The sequence below is a fragment of the Nicotiana tabacum genome, chromosome 15 (assembly GCF_000715075.1).
Source record: "Nicotiana tabacum cultivar K326 chromosome 15, ASM71507v2, whole genome shotgun sequence".
NCBI classification, from domain to species: domain Eukaryota; kingdom Viridiplantae; phylum Streptophyta; class Magnoliopsida; order Solanales; family Solanaceae; genus Nicotiana; species Nicotiana tabacum.
Genome location: NC_134094.1, coordinates 74,426,262 through 74,443,114, shown reverse-complemented (window position 1 = coordinate 74,443,114; position 16,853 = coordinate 74,426,262).

Genomic DNA, 16,853 nt, shown 5'->3' with positions numbered 1-16,853 from the left:
GTTTGGTTGGTAATTTTCTAGATATTATTCGTTCAGAGGCTTGTTTGAAAGGCAAAGCTGTGATTGAGCTTTGAGTGGGCCTTTGGAGCGAGGTAAGTGTAATGGTTAACCTTGACTTGAGGGATTAGGACTTGTTTGTCTATTTGCTACATGTTTAGATGTTGGGTACAATGTATATGTGAGGTGACGAGTACTTATGCATTGTTGTCAGGTTAAAGCATGTGGGTGGGGACTTGTTCCTTGTAGTTTATTGCTTACTTTGATCTTGTTATCCATGCTTAGACTAGTTACTTACTAAATTGATCGTTCTTATTATGTTGATGGGCTTTTGTGATAATTGAGTATTGATTCCAAAGTTGAGATTGGTATTGTGGAACCATTGTTGAAGTAAGGCCTGTTCTTGTTGATTCTATCTCCCTGCTATTACTTGTTCATTGTTATGTGGTAAGGGGAGAGTGTTAATGCACGAAGGGTGATGCCGTGCCATATTATGAGTGTTAATGTACGAAGGGTAATGTCGTGCCATATTGTAAGTGTTAATGCACGAAGGGTGATGCCGTTCCATATTGTGAGTGTTAATGCACGAAGGGTGATGTCGTGCTATATTATGAGAGTTAATGCACGAAAGGTGATGCCGTGCCATTTCTATTGATTTATATTAAGAGTGAGAGTAAAAGCACGAAGGGTGATGCCGTGCAGTATCATTATTTCATTGTGAGGTTGAGAGTAAAAGCACGAAGGGTGATGCCGTGCAATTTTCTTCATTGTGTTTAGTTGTTTTCACTGGTTAAAAGCATATTGACTGTTCTGATTATCATTTTCGTTGTATCTCTTATATCTTGTGCCCCTTTAGCATGTCCCCCTCCCAATAGTACATGTTTAGTTGTTATTGTTGTTTTCTTTTACATATACTGTTATCTGCACAAGTTTATTAAGTGGGTGTCTTGTCATAGCCTCGTCACTACTTCGTCGAGGTTAGGCTCGACACTTACGAGTACATGGGGTCGGTTGTACTCATACTACACTCTGCACTTCTTATGCAGATTTTAGTACCAGACCTAGCTGATCGTGAGACTCGGCAGTCTGGACTTGCTTATAGGAGACTCAAGGTAGATCTGCTAGTGTCCGCAGACCTTCGAGTCCCTTCCTAGTTTCCTTATTTTACTGTTTCTTTTCATTCAAAACAGTTGTATTTTATTTCAGACTCTGTTTGTAGTAAATTTTAGAAGCTCATAAGTTGTAACTCTAGATCCGTATTGTATCAAACATGATGGGCTTTATGTTATTCCGCATTTCAGTTTTAGCATCTATTTAGCTTAATTGATTATGCTATTGAAATTAACTAAAAATTGGTTTAAAGAATCCTCTAACGTTGGCTTGCCTAGCAAGTGAAATGTTAGACGCCATCACGGTCCCGAAGGTGGGAATTCCTGGTCGTGACAAGTTGATATCAGAGCACTAGGTTGTTTAGGTCTCATAAGTCACGCGCATGCTTAGTAGAGTCTGGAGGATCGGTATGGAGACGTTTGTACTTATCTTCAGAGGCTATGAAGTTTAGGAACAAATTTCACTTCTATTCTTCTCTGTCATGCGATTTTGTTCTCTCATTGCATATTGAACTCTTCTACTCTTGTTCTCTCGTAGATGGCGAGAACACGTACTGCATCTTCAGCTGAGCAGCAGCCAGCGCCCCCCAGTGGCAGCTCCTATGAGGGGCAGAGGTCGAGGCCGTGCCACAGGTCGAGGTAGGGGCAGAGCTCAGCCCAGAGCTCGAGTATCAGCACCAGCACCAGCACCAGCAGTGGAACCTCAGGTAGAGTTTGACGAGGAGGTTCCAGCCCAGACTATTCCTATCGGACCAGCTTAGGTCCCGGAGGGGTTCATCGCCACCCCAGTACTTCAAGACGCTTTGGTCTATTTGGTGGGACTTATGGAGAGTGTGGCCCAGGCCGATACATTTCCCATGGCACCAACCGTCTCTCAGGCTGGGGGAGGAGCACAAACTCGCACTACTCCCCCTCCGGAGCAGATGGCTCCCCAGTATCAGGCTCCAGCGGCCCCGCCAGTTGGAGCTGTTCAGCCGGTTGTTACGGCACAGGCCGGTGATGGACCAACTATGTTTTCTGAGGGCTTATTGAGGTTGGACAAGTTCACCAAGTTCTTTCCAGTTCACTTCAGTGGTGCACCTTTTGAGGACCCACAGGATTATCTTGACCACTGCCATGAGGTTCTACGAAACATGGGGATAGTTGAGACCAATGGGGTCTATTTTGCTGTGTTTCAGATGACGGGTTCCGCCAAGAGATGGTGGAAGGATTTTGTATCGACCAGACCAACTGGGTCGCCTGCTCTTACTTGGGACCAGTTCTCTCAGATATTTCTTGAGAAGTCCCTTCTTGTCACACTAAGAGAGGATCTTCACAGGCAGTTCAAGCTTCTTCAACAGGGCAGTATGTCCGTCACTCAGTGTGAGACCCGTTTTGTAGATCTGGCCCGTCATGCTGTTCTTCTGCTTCCTACCGAGAGAGAGCGGGTGAGGAGGTTTATTAAGGGACTTGCTCAGCCTATCAAGTTGCAGATGGCTAAGGAGTCCCAGAGTGAGATTTCTTTCCAAACGGCTGCCAATATTGCCAGGTGAGTCGCGATGGTTCTTGCACAGGGGGGAGGTCTAGGGTCTGACAAGAGGCCTCGTCATTCCGGTGGGTTTAGCGGTGCCTCGTTTGGAGGAAGGGCTACTTTTGGTAGAGGCCATCCTCCTAGGCCATTTCATTCAGCACTCCAGGCATCCCACGGTGCTTCAGGTGGTCGTGGCCCTCATATGCCTTATTCCGACCAGCTAGCCTACATTACACCACCATCTCCTATTAGTGCACCTCCGCTCCAGAGTTTTCAGGGTGGTTACTCAGGTCGACAGGGTCATCAGTCACAACAGCCGAGGTCCTGTTATACTTGTGGTGATCCGAGGCACATTGCTAGGTTTTGCTATCGGGCATCGAGCAACTCACAACATTAGGGTTCTCGTGCCATGGTCCCGGCACTGGGTGCTTCACCGCCCGCCCAACTAACTAGAGGTAGGGGTCAGACAGCTAGAGGTGGAGGTCAGGCCATTAGAGGTAGAGTTCAGGTTGCTAGAGGTGGAGGCCAGCCAGCTAGGGCCCATTCTAGAGATGTAGTTTAGAGTGGTGGGGCCCAGCCCCGATGCTATGCTTTTCCAGCCAGGCCTAGGGCTGAGTCATCTGACGCTGTTATCACAGGTACTGTTTCAGTTTGCAGTAGAGATGCTTCAGTTCTATTTGATCCGAGTTCTACTTATTCCTACGTGTCATCCTATTTTGCTTCATATTTGGTTGTGCCTCATGATTCTTTGAGTGCTCCTGTGTATGTATCCATACTTATGGGAGATGCTATTGTTGTAGATCGTGTTTATAGCTCGTGTGTGGTTACCATTGGAAGTCTTGAGACTAGTGTAGATCTTCTACTTCTCGATATGGTAGACTTTGATGTTATCTTGGGTATGGATTGGTTGTCACCTTATCATGCTATATTTGATTGTCACGCTAAGATGGTGACCTTAGCCTTGCCGGGGTTGCCTCGATTAGAGTGGAGAGGAACTCCTGGTCATTCTACCAGTAGGGGTATCTCTTATATGAAGGCTCAACGTATGGTCGAGAATGGGTGTCTAGCTTATCTGGCTTATGTCCGTGATTCTAGATCGGAGGTTCATTCCATGGATTCAGTACCAGTTGTCAATGAGTTTCCAGAGGTGTTTCCTGCAGACCTGCCGGGGATGCTACCCGACAGGGATATCGACTTATGTATTGACTTGGTTCTGGGCACTCAGCCTATTTATATTCTGCCGTGCCGTATGGCCCCGCCAGAATTGAAAGAATTGAACGAGCAATTGCAAAATTTGCTTGATAAGGGCTTCATTAGACGTAGTGTCTCGCCCTGGGGTGCGCCCGTGTTGTTCGTGAAGAAGAAGGATTGATTGATGAGGATGTGCATAGATTATCAGCAGTTAAACAAGGTTACCATCAAGAACAAGTATCCATTGCCGAGGATTGATGACTTATTTGATCAGCTTCAGGGTGCCAAGGTGTTTTCAAATCTCGGTTTGAGGTCTGGCTACCATCAGTTGAGGATTAGGGCATCTGATGTCCCTAAGACAGCTTTTCGGACTCAGTATGGGCATTATGAGTTTCTAGTGATATCATTTGGGCTAACAAATGCCCCAGTAATATTTATGGATTTGATGAACCGGGTGTTCAAGCCCTATCTGGATTCCTTTGTGATTGTGTTTATTGATGATATCTTGATCTACTCCCGCAGTCGAGAGGAGCATGAGCAGCATCTTCGAATTGTACTTCGGACTCTGAGAGACAGCTAGTTATATGCTAAGTTTTCAAAATGCGAGTTTTGGTTGGACTCGGTCCCCTTATTGGGGCACGTTGTATCAGCAGAGGACATTCAGGTAGATCCTAAGAAGATTGAGGCAGTTCAGAACTGGTCTAGGCCCACTTCAGCAACGGAGATCCGGAGTTTCTTGGGTTTGGCGGGCTATTACCGTCGGTTTGTAGAGGGGTACTCATCTATAGCAGCCCCATTGACCAGGTTGACCCAGAAGGGTGCCCCGTTCAGATGGTCAGACGAGTATGAGGCGAGCTTTCAGAAGCTCAAGACTGCTTTGACTACGGCACCGGTGTTGGTGTTGCCCACATGTTCGAGATCTTATACGGTATATTATGATGTATCCCGTGTTGGGCTCGGTACAGTATTGATGCAGGATGGTAGGGTGATTGCATATGCATCGCGGCAGTTTAAGGTTTACGGGAAGAATTACCCTGTTCATGACTTAGAGCTGGAAGCCATTATTCATGCGCTGAAGATTTGGAGGCACTATCTTTACAGCGTGTCGTGTGAGGTATTCACAGATCATCGGAGCTTGCAGTATTTATTCAAACAAAAGGAACTCAATTTGCGGCAGAGGAGGTAGTTGGAGCTATTAAAAGACTATGATATCACCATCTTGTATCATCCCGGGAAGGCCAATGTGGTGGACGATGCCTTTAGTAGAAAGTTAGTGAGTATGGGCAGCCTTGTGTACATTCCAGTCGCTGAGAGACTGCTTGCATTAGATGTTCAGGCCTTGGCCAATCAGTTCATGAGATTGGATGTTTCTGAGCCCAGTCATGTTCTAGCTTGTACAGTCACTCGGTCTTCCTTGTTTGAGCGTATTAGGGAGCGGCTTTATGATGACCCGCATTTGCTTGTCCTTAGGTACACAGTATGACACAGTGATGCCGAGCAGGTTACGGTAGGAGATGATGGAGTTTTGAGGATGCAGTGTCGTGTTTGCGTGCCTAATGTGGATGGACTTCGTGAGTTGATTCTTGAGGAGGCTCATAGTTCCTGGTATTCTATTCATCCCGGCGCCACCAATATGTATCAGGACTTGCGGCAGCATTATTGGTGGAGGAGAATAAAGAAGGACATAGTTGCATATGTAGCTCGGTGTCTAAATTGTCAGTAGGTAAAGTGTGAGCATCAAAGACATGGTGGTTTGCTTCAGAAGTTAGAGATTCCTGAGTGGAAGTGGGAGCGTATCACTGTGAATTTTGTTGTTGGACTCCTACGGACTCTGAAGAAGTTCGATGCAGTTTGGGTCATTGTGGACAGGCTGACTAAGTTAGCACATTTCATTCCTATGGCAGTTACCTATTCTTCAGAGCGGTTGGCAGAGATTTATATCCGCGAGATCGTCCGTCTTCACGGTGTACCCGTGTCTATCATTTCTGATTAAGGTACGTAGTTCACCTTACACTTCTGGAGGGCAGTACAACGTGAGTTAGGCACGTGAGTTTGAGTTGAGCATAACATTTCATCCTCAGACGGACAGATAGTTCGAGCGCACTATTCAGATATTAGAGGATATGCTCCGCGCTTGTGTTATAGACTTTGGAGGTTCTTGGGATCAGTTCTCGCCGCTTACGGAGTTTGCCTACAACGACAGCTACCATTCGAGCATTCAGATGGCTCCCTATGAGGCATTATACGGTAGACAGTGCTGATCGCCGGTTGGATGGTTCGAACTGGGGGAGGCTCGGTTGTTAGGTACAGGATGCCTTGAATAATGTCAAGATTATTCAGGATCGACTTCGCACAGATCAGTCTAGGCAAAAGAGTTATGCCGACCATAGAGTTCGTGACGTTGCATTCATGGTCGGAGAGAGTATTTCTCCGGGTATCACCCATGAAGGGTGTAATGAGGTTCGAAAAGAAGGGCAAGTTGAGCCCTAAGTATATCGAACCTTTTGAGATTCTTGAGAGAGTGGAAGAGGTGGCTTAAAGTCTTGCGTTGCCACCGGGTTTATCAGAAGTTCATCCGGTGTTCCATGTGTCCATGCTCCGGAAGTATCACGGAAATCCATCCTACATATTAGATTTCAGCTCTGTCCAGTTGGACAAGGATTTGACTTACGAGGAGGAGCCGGTGGCTATTCTAGCCCGGCAGATTCGTTAGTTGAGGTCGAAGAGTTATCCTTCAGTCCGAGTGCAATGGAGAGGTCAGCCCATCGAGGTAGCTACTTAGGAGTCCGAGTCGGACATGTGGAGTAGATATCCCCACCTTTTCACCAGCCCAGGTACTTTTCTATGTCCGTTCGAGGACGAATAATTGTTTTTGAGGTGGAGAATGTGATGACCCGATAGGTCATCTTATGTTTTAGAACCTAATTTTGTGCTTTGAAGCCTTAAATACCTCATCTTAACCTTTCTCGATTTACGTGCTCAGTCCGGGCGTGTTTTCGGAAAGCTTTTATGTTAAAAATTGAGAAAATATGAAAATTTTGCCTTAAAATCTATTTGAGTTGATTTCGGTCAACATTTTGAGCAAACAGACCCGGATTCATGTTTTGACGGTCCCAGTGGGTCCGTATCATGATTTGGGACTAGGGCGTATGCCCGGAAACTAATTCGGAAATCCCTAGCCCGAGTTATCGCACTTTGTTGGAATTTGAAAGTTAAAAGCTTAATGACTTTGAAATGTTTGACCAATATTTGACTTTTTGGATATCGGGTATGTATTTTGGTTCTAGAACCCGGTATAGGTCCAATACTATATTTATGACTTGTCTGTCAAATTTGGTGAGAAATGGAGTTGGTTTGACGTGATTCGAACGTCCGATTGTTAATATAGCAATATTAAAGTTTCTTGAAAATTTTATTTGATTTTGGTGTCCGATTCATAGTTTTAGGTGTTATTTTGGTGATTTGATCATGCGAACATGTTCATATGATATTTTTAGACTTGTGTGCATATTTGGTTTAGAGCCCCGAGGGCTCGGGTGAGTTTTGGATAGGCAATAGAGTGGAATTTGACTTAGAACATTGCTGGTGTGCTTTAGTTTTTGGTGCAGGCCTCAGACCTCGCAATTGCGAGGTCAGGCTTAGCATTTGAGACCTCTTATGGGTTTGCATTTGCGAGCAACTCATCGCATTTACGAAGAGTAGCTGGGGCACCTCAAGTTCGCATTTGTGTACAAAACTTCGCAATTGCGAAGTGGTCAAGGGGGTATAATGATCGCAATAGCGATCAAATGGTCACAATTTCGGAAGGCCGAAGTTCGCATTTGCGAACAAACCATCGCAAATGCGATGTTAGCAGATATGGGGGAGCCTTCGCATTTGCGAAGCAATTCTCGCATTTGCGGGGTTCGCAATTGCGAACCCCAGGTCGCAAATGCGACATATGCAACTGATCAAAATGGGACTTAGACAGGATTTTGGTTCATTCTCTCAAACTTTCAAAACAAGAAACCCTAGAGGCGATTTTTCAAAGAACCTTTCTTCCCCAAATCAATGGTAAGTGATTCTAAACTAGTTTCTTTCAATCTTTCACTACATTTCCTAAGATTTCAACCATAAATCTTGTGTTTTCATGGTGGAAATTAGGGGTTTTGGGTAGAATTAGGGATTTTTGTAAAATGAGGATTTATACCTCAAATTGAGGTTGGATTCCAAAATAAATTACATAACCGGGCTCGGGGTGAATGTGTAATCGGGTTTTGGTCCGAATTTTGGGTTTGGAACAAGCGGGCCCGGGAGTTAACTTTTGTTCACTTTATCAATAATGACCTAAATTGAATTCTTTGCAATCGTGGGTAGTTCCTAAGGCTTAATTTGAATCGTTTGGTTGGTAATTTGCTATTGGTTCGGAGGCTTGTTTGAAAGACAAAGCTGTGATTGAGGTTTGAGTGGACCTTTGGAGCAAGGTAATTGTCGTGGTTAACCTTGACTTGAGGTATTAGGACTTGTTTGTCTATTTGCTACATGTTTAGATGTTGGGTATAACGTATATGTGAGGTGACAAGTACTTATGCGTTGTTGTCGGGTTAAAGCATGCGGGTGGGGACTTGTTCCTTGTAGTTTATTGCTTACTTTGATCTTGTTATCCATGCTTAGACTAGTTACTTATTAAATTGATCGTTCTTATCGTGTTTACGGGCTTTTGTGATAATTTAGTATTGATTCCAAAGTTGAGATTGGTATTGTGGAACCATTGTTGAAGTAAGGCCTGTTCTTGTTGATTCTATCTCCCTGCTATTTCTTGTTCATTGTTATGTGGTAAGGGAGAGTGTTAATGCACAAAGGGTGATTCCGTGCCATATTGTGAGGGTTAATGCACGAAGGGTGATGCCGTGCCATATTGTGAGTGTTAATGTATAAAGGGTGATGATGTGCCATATTGTGAGTATTAATGCACAAAGGGTGATGTTGTGCCATAGTATGAGAGTTAATGTACGAAGGGTGATGCCGTGCCATAGTATGAGAGTTAATGCACGAAGGGTGATGCCGTGCCGTTTCTATTGATTTATATTGAGAGTGAGAGTAAAAGCACGAAGGGTGATGCCGTGCAGTATCATTGTTTCATTGTGAGGTTGAGAGTAAAAACACGAAGGGTGATGCCATGCAATTTTCTTCATTGTGTTTAGTTGTTTTCACTGGTTAAAAGCATGTTGACTGTTCTGGTTATCATTTCTGTTGTATCTCTTATATCTTGTGCCCTTTAGCATGTCCCCCTCCCAATAGTACATGTTTAAATGTTATTATTGTTTTCTTGTACATATACTGTTGTCTGCATATGTTTATTATGTGGGTGTCTTGTCATAGCCTCGTCACTACTTCATCAAGGTTATGCTCGACACTTACGAGTACATGGGGTCGGTTGTACTTATATTACACTCTACACTTCTTGTGCAGATTTTGGTATTGGCCCTAGCTGATCGTGAGACTCGGCAGTCCGGACTTGATTATCAAAGACTCAAGGTAGATCTGCTGGCGTCTGCAGACCTTGGAGTCCCTTCCTAGTTTCCTTATTTTACTATTTCTTTTCATTCAGAACAGTTGTATTTTCTTTCAGACTCTGTTTGTAGTAAATTTTAGAAGCTCGTGAGTTGTGACTCTAGATCCGTATTGTATCAAACATGATGGGCTTTATGTTATTCCGCATTTAAGTTTTAGCATCTATTTAGCTTAATTGATTCTGCTATTGAAATTGACTAAAAATTGGTTTAAAGAATCCTCTAACGTTGGCTTGCCTAGCAAGTGAAATGTTAGGCGCCATCACGGTCCAGAAGGTGGGAATTCGGGGTCGTGACATTATGGGTTACCTGACGGACTGAGGGGTATTTTTAAAATTTTGATGATGGTAGGGGTAAATTTGGCTGTATAGTATAACGGTAGGGGCAAATTTGTCCGGATAGTATAACGGAGGTTAAATGTAGACAATATCCAAAAATAGAGAGATATATTTGACCCTTTTCCCTTGATTTATTTATTTCATATCTTAATAGGATTTGTAGTTAGAATTAATATAGGAATAGACTTTCATGTTTCTAGTTGAAATAGATTTCGTATTATTATAAATAGGAGTATTAGTAACTTTATAGGGAAAAATACGACATGGCACGTGGCCGCTTAATGTAAGGACACATAGAATACAAGATGGGGATGGCCACCGAACATAGCTATTACGCTTGTCACTGGAAGGAATAACGATCATAAAAGGAGTATTAAATGCTTTGCGCCCGGTAACATTTAATACAAAATATTTTGCAGCATTAAGGATGATGGCCCGTGACAAGGAATTTGGCATTTATGTCTAACGTTACATCTTCATCAATTGCCCTCATAATTGACATTAAAGAAGGGCATATTCCTAGGACTTCCTTCCCTAGACATAGCTATAAATAGAGAGCTCAGTTATCATTGTAAAGGACACGAATTATCTGGCTAACTTACACTACATTCTATACAGCATATTAATACAATTTTATTTTCCCGCTTTTGATCTCATCATTGTTGTGCCCGGAAACCCTGTTCCCGGACTCATCAGCTATGTCATTCCATCTATATTCTAAGGCTAAGTATTTTATATTTCATCAGTTATTTCATTATCTTTTAGATCAAATGAATTCACTTGTCTAGAAACCATGAACAAATTTACTTGTACCGTTTTACGGGTAAATAGTTTGGCGCCCACCGTGGGGCCTAGACAGCCGTGCGATTAAATTGATCCTTGCCTTTTTTACTAACGTGTTTGATTATTTTGTCTTAGCAAAAATCACAAAAGAAATGACAGGTAACACTGTTAACGACACACACAACCCTGAGATTCAAGGGGAGCAGCCTCATTTCGAGGATTCAATCAGTGACACTCGCAATGAGGGGAATGACGCCACACCAGTGCATGACGGGCGATACCCTCGACAGGTTCGGTAGACGACTCCTGATAATGCTGATGAGGAGCATGTAGCGGATGCAGTGAAGGTCCTGCACGAGAAGCAAGCAATCATTCTAGGCCATCTCACGCGGCAGGATCAGGTTATGACGGAACTAAGGCAGGCGCTATCAGGTATTTCAAATAATGTGAACAGGCGAGATCTAATTCCTCCCGATGTTCCCGCAAACCAAACGATGTAGAGTCGACAATGACACTCCCAGGGACGAAGTTGGCTCCGACGGGGCCGGGGGGAGTAGATCCGACCTCAACAACAGTAACGATCCGTTCAAGGAGGAACTTTTGCAGTTCATGAAGGAAGTAAACGACCGCATGGATCAAATCCCGGGTGCGCCACCAGTATTGAAAGGCCAAACTCGAAGAAGTATATTTAATTACCGTACAAACCGAGTGCGGCCCCAGAATTAATCCCGAAGCGGTTCAAAATGCCCGAAGTGCCGAAGTATGATGGTACATCAGATCAACAGGAGCACATTACCACCTACACAACAACAGAGAAAGGAAATGATTTGGCTCCTCACGAAATTGAGTCCGTGTTGCTGAAAATATTTGGTGAGACTCTCACGAGGGGAGCTTTAACGTGGTATTAATTATTTCCCGAGCATTCCATAGATTCCTTTGAGATGCTCGCGGATTCTTTCTTCAAATCTCATGTCAGTGTCAGAAAGGTACAAGCCCGAAAGGCCGACATATTCAGGATCACGCAGGGAGAATCCGAATTATTACGAGAGTTCGTTACCCGGTTCCTGAAGGAAAGTATGTTACTACCGCCAGTCCCGGATGAATGGGCGGCTAAAGCGTTCACCAAAGGTTTAAATCTGAGAAGTTCGGACGCTTCCCGGAAGTTGAAGGAAAGTCTGCTCGAGTTTCAAGTGACGACTTGGGCAGATGTCCACAACCGGTACGAGTAGAAAATAAGGATCGAAGACGATCAGGTTGGCTTTCCATTGTCGACCAAAGGACGGGAGAAGAATAGAGAAAATACGAAAGATGATATTGACACAGATAGATGGACTTCGAGGGGTCAGTTTTTTCCCTACGAGCGGACAGAAGGTCATGGCAGGAGCTTCCAGACAACAAACAAGTTCACCATTGATAGAAGGACTAATCGTGGCCAGAACAACAGATCGCTACAGGATAGAGAAATCTCGGGGTCGCGAGATTCTTCTTACCTAAAGTTGTCGGAATATAACTTCAATGTCAGTGTTGTGGAGTTGGTATCAGTCATGAGAAATATCAAAGAGGCACAATTCCCAAGACATATAAAATCTGATCCTAGCCAGAGGGATCCCTATTTATGGTGTGAATACCATGGCACTAACGGCCACCGGACTGGGGGCTGCTGACACTTCCGGGAAGAAGTGGCAACACTGTTAAAGAATGGTCACCTCAGAGAATTCTTTAGTGCCGAGCTAAAACCAATTATGGTCGGCACAGGGGCGACGCAGAAACCTCGAAAGCAGGAGAAGAACCCCCACGCCAAACGATCAACATGATCTTAGGAGGAAATAAAATTAATGGGGTCACCTTTTCGGCAGCGAAGAAGACAAAAGTATCGATAACTCATAGTAAAAGGCTCCGGGAAGACGATATCACATTTATAGACAAAGATGCAGACTGATTACTGCTACCACACAATGACGCACTGGTAATTTCTTTAAATGTGTTAGATTTTAAAATTAAACATGTTTTAGTGGATCCAGGAATTTTAGCTAATATCGTATAATGGAGAGTATTGGAGCAAGCTAAACTCACTGGAAGTATTATCCCCATAACGAAACTCCTCACCGGATTCAACCTCGCAAGCATGACAACCCGGGGAGAAATTTTTCTACTCACGAACGCTGAGGGAGTAATGAAGACAACTCTCTTCGAAGTGGTAGATATAGACATGGGGTATAACATCATCTTGGGAAGACCATGGCTGCACGAGATGAAAGTTGTGCCTTCAACATATCACCAAATGTTAAAGTTTCCGACACCCGAGGGGATCAAACAGATAAGGGGTGATCAACCGGCAGCAAGGGAGATGAATGCAATTTCGGTCTCCAGTAGCAAAGGAAAGGAACATGCGGCATAGCAATTACCGAAACTAGCACCTTCCCCCAAACTAGATGAAGTTAGCTTAGGGACAGAAGAGTCGAAACAATACCAGGTACCAAGGTATTTTCAAGTACCAGAAGAGACGGACGTGACGAAGTCCACGGCAGAATAACTGGAGCAAGTTGCGTTGTTCGAAGAATTCCTAGAAAGGAAATTCCATTTGGGAACAGGACTGCACCCGGAACTCAGGTCTGCTTTTATCGAATTCCTTAAAATTAACGCTGATTAGTTTGCATGGTCGCACGAGGATATGACAGGAATCCTGACGGAGAGAGCCGCACAAAAGTTAAGCTTGGATCCCAACATACCTCCGGTAAGGCAGAAGAAGCGCCCTATTGCCGAAGCAAGGAATAAATTCATCAAAGAAGAGGTAACCTGTTTGCTTAAGATTGGTTCAATCCGAGAGGTAAGATATCCGGACTGGCTAGCCAATGTAGTAGTAGTTTCTAAGAAAAATAATAAATTTTGCATGTGCGTAGATTATAAGGATCTTAATAAGTTGCTCCTGAAAGACTCATTCCCATTGCCAAATATCGATCATATGATTGATGCCACAGCCGGGCACAAGTTAATGAGTTTCCTTGATGCTTATTCTGGGTACAATCAAATCAAGATGAACCCAGAAGATCAGGAAAAGACTTCATTTATAATGAATTTTGGCATATATTGTTACAATGTGATGCCCTCTGGGTTAAAGAACGTCGGAGCCACTTATCAACGGCTCGTGAATAATATGTTCGAAAAACAAATAGGAAAGAATATGGAAGTATACATAGATGATATGCTCGTTAAGTCTTTGAATGCAAGTGATCAACTGAAGCATTTGCAAGAAACATTCGACATCCTAAGGGAGAACAATATGAAACTTAACCCTAAAAAGTGTGCGTTCGGAGTCAGTTCGGGTAAGTTCCTAGGATTCCTAGTCTCACAAAGGGGAATTGAGGTAAGTCCCGACAAAATCAAGGCCATAGAGGACATCCCAGATCAATTGTCTAACGTAAAAGAAGTCCAGAGGCTCACATGGAGATTGGCAGCTTTGAACAGGTTCATTTCCTATTCAACAGAAAAATGTCATCGCTTCTTCGCACTACTCAAAAAGAAAAACAATTTTGAATGGACACCGGAGTGTCAGCAAGCCTTGAAGGAGTTGAAGAAATATTTGTTAAGCCCTCCGTTGCTCTCAAAGTCAAAAGAAGGTGAAATGTTGCTAGTCTACCTCGCGGTTTCAGAAGTTACGATAAGTGTAGTTTTAGTCCGGGAGGAGGAAGGTACGCAATCTCCCATTTATTATGTTAGTAAAATTTTAACGAGAGTAGAAACTCGCTACCCACATCTGAAAAAGCTGGACTTAGCTCTCGTAGTCGCTACTCGGAAGCTGAGGCCCTACTTCCAATGCCACCCGATAGCTGTGGTGACTACTTTCCCTCTGAGGAATATCCTCCATAAACCCGAGCTCTCGGGTAGATTGGTCAAATGGGCCGTCTAAATGAGCCAGTTCGATATAGAATATAAACAGAGGACTGCAATTAAGTCGCAAGTCTTGGCTGACTTCGTGGCCGATTTTAGTCCGGGACTATTGCCTCTGGTGGCCAAGGAGGCAATAATGGTTACCCGATCGTTCATGATCATAAACCACTAGAGGACTATTAGGTATTCTTTCGCTCGATAACATGGGTTCCTAAGGGGAAACAAGATATGTTGCCGAGTGAAGGATTACCTAGCGATTCATTGGTGGAATCTTTGAAGATACAAGATTTCCAGTGTTCCAATTCGCATTCTTCGCATTCGAACACTAGGGGAGGAATGATATGAGAATACGGCAACATTAAATGCCACATTAACCGGGGAACAAAAAATCCGGGAACAGAATACATCATCGGGACCAGGGACTGCACAACCAGTCCCGTAGATTCAAGTTGTACAAGATAGCCACAAGTCATGGAAATTTCTTTTCTGCATAGCGAAATGCTTATGTACCTTCGAAAATAGAAGGAATTAAATTAAAAGAATTCCTTTTGTTTTTATCTTGTTTCTTGTCTGAATGATGAGTTAATTTTGCCATTTGAAAGTTAAACAATTACTTAAAATGTTAGTGCCGTAATGAACAGGAGACGTCCTCTTCAAGAGCACCATAAACATAAGAGGGCCCTCTCTTATAAAAACCCTCTCGTTAAAGGGTTGGTTTCGGAAGAATCAATGCTCGGAATCTAGAATGCCATCGGGAAAAAACATACCCGAAGCCGCATACGAAAAAGACGCAAAAAGCAAACTTGCGCAAATACTCGTGGAAACCCTCACGAAAAAGGGATAATATTTGGAACCAAGATGCTTCGAAGAAAAAGCATCTGAGATTACATATAATAAAGCGCGAACAAAACAACATGCACAGAATACTTGAGCAAGTACGAAAGTTAAAGACTTTCATGAATATTCAAACGAAAGTAAGACTCAAACGATACTTGAGCAAAAAATATGTTTTTATTTACAAGGACATGTCAAAATGATAAAGGTACAAATTAGAAAAAGAAACAAAAAGCTAAACTGCAGCGTCTCCGGAATCAGGAGGAAGAGAAGTATCCGCATCCCCGGGAGTAGTAGATGGTTCCACCGATGGCTTAACATTTTGCCTAGCTTGGTCTTTGTCATCATCGCCTTCTGATCCTTCTTCAGTTTCCAAACTCAGAACCAGAATCAGAAGAACCTGGAGCATCAGACTGCGCCGGGGGTCCATTTTTTGCAGCCAACTCAAGCTCTCGGGTTTTTTGTCCTCATGCTACCAGTCTTGGCCTCTTCCAAGGTTTTTCTCCTCATGCTAATAAATGTTTTCAACAATGAGGAAAGCCGCTCAGTGCTTGAGTTCTTCTTTGAGTTGAGTAACTTCGGTGGAAAGGTTTTCCCGGGCGGACCTAGTAGGTTTGAGACTGACATCGAGCTCACGGACAGTTGAACTAAAGAGCCTATTATACTCGATAGTTTTCCTGTACTTCTCTTCGAGCTGGGCATGCTTCGCCACCACATCAGCAAGCTCTCCACTTTTGGAGTTTAAGGATGCTTCCAAATTAATCACTCTTTCAGCGGAGGTAGCCTCACGATCGGTTGCAGCAAGAACGACGTTATGGACTTCTGCCCATTTAGCTTTGGCTTCATCAAATCTAATCCTCATCGGCCCAATTTCTTGGCTAAGGGTTACCACTTCTTACTCGCTCTGCTGCAAACGGGCCTCCAAACACAACGGCCTCAGTAGCCTTGGTTTCTAGTTCCGAGAGGTGGAGAACAGTCTGGTCCCGCTCCGCCAAAAGCTGATCCCGTTCAGAAGTAAGTTCTTCCTTCTCACGAATCAGCCTTTGAAGGCCCTCATAAGCAAGAAAGTTGTCCTATAAAACAAGAGAAGGCATTTCCTAGTCTTTTTCTGAAGCCAAAGGCTTCGGGTAATTAGCAAGCTCTACCGGCCGGGATAGCAGGTTGCACCCAGTAGAGACCGAAAGAGTAATGTTCCTCCTCCTTTATGGATCTTCAGAAGGGACAACATAATTTTGCCCCAAATGCCCATGAACCAGGGACTGTGGAGGAGGAATACCTTCTTCATGGTCAGGTGCGGTCGATGGAGATGATGTAGCAACCGCTGTTGGAAGAGTGGATGAAGATGGAAATGATGTAGCAGTTGCTGGTGGTGGTGAAGGTGGAGATGAAGCTGATGGAGTTAAAGAGTGAGAAGCAGCTGCATCAAATGCAGTGCTGGTTGTTTGATGCTCATCAACCAAAGATGGCACGGACCCGATACTTAGCCCCGCGGTACCGATTACAGCAATTGGGGCTCAGAAGCGGGAGTTAGCATATTCAACTAAATCAGATTCTCCCCAAAGTGTTGAGACGTCATCGTCAGTTGGTGCAGTTGTCTCAACATGTCGAGCATCCTGTTGAGATGATGAGGATCGTATCCTTCTATGTAAAG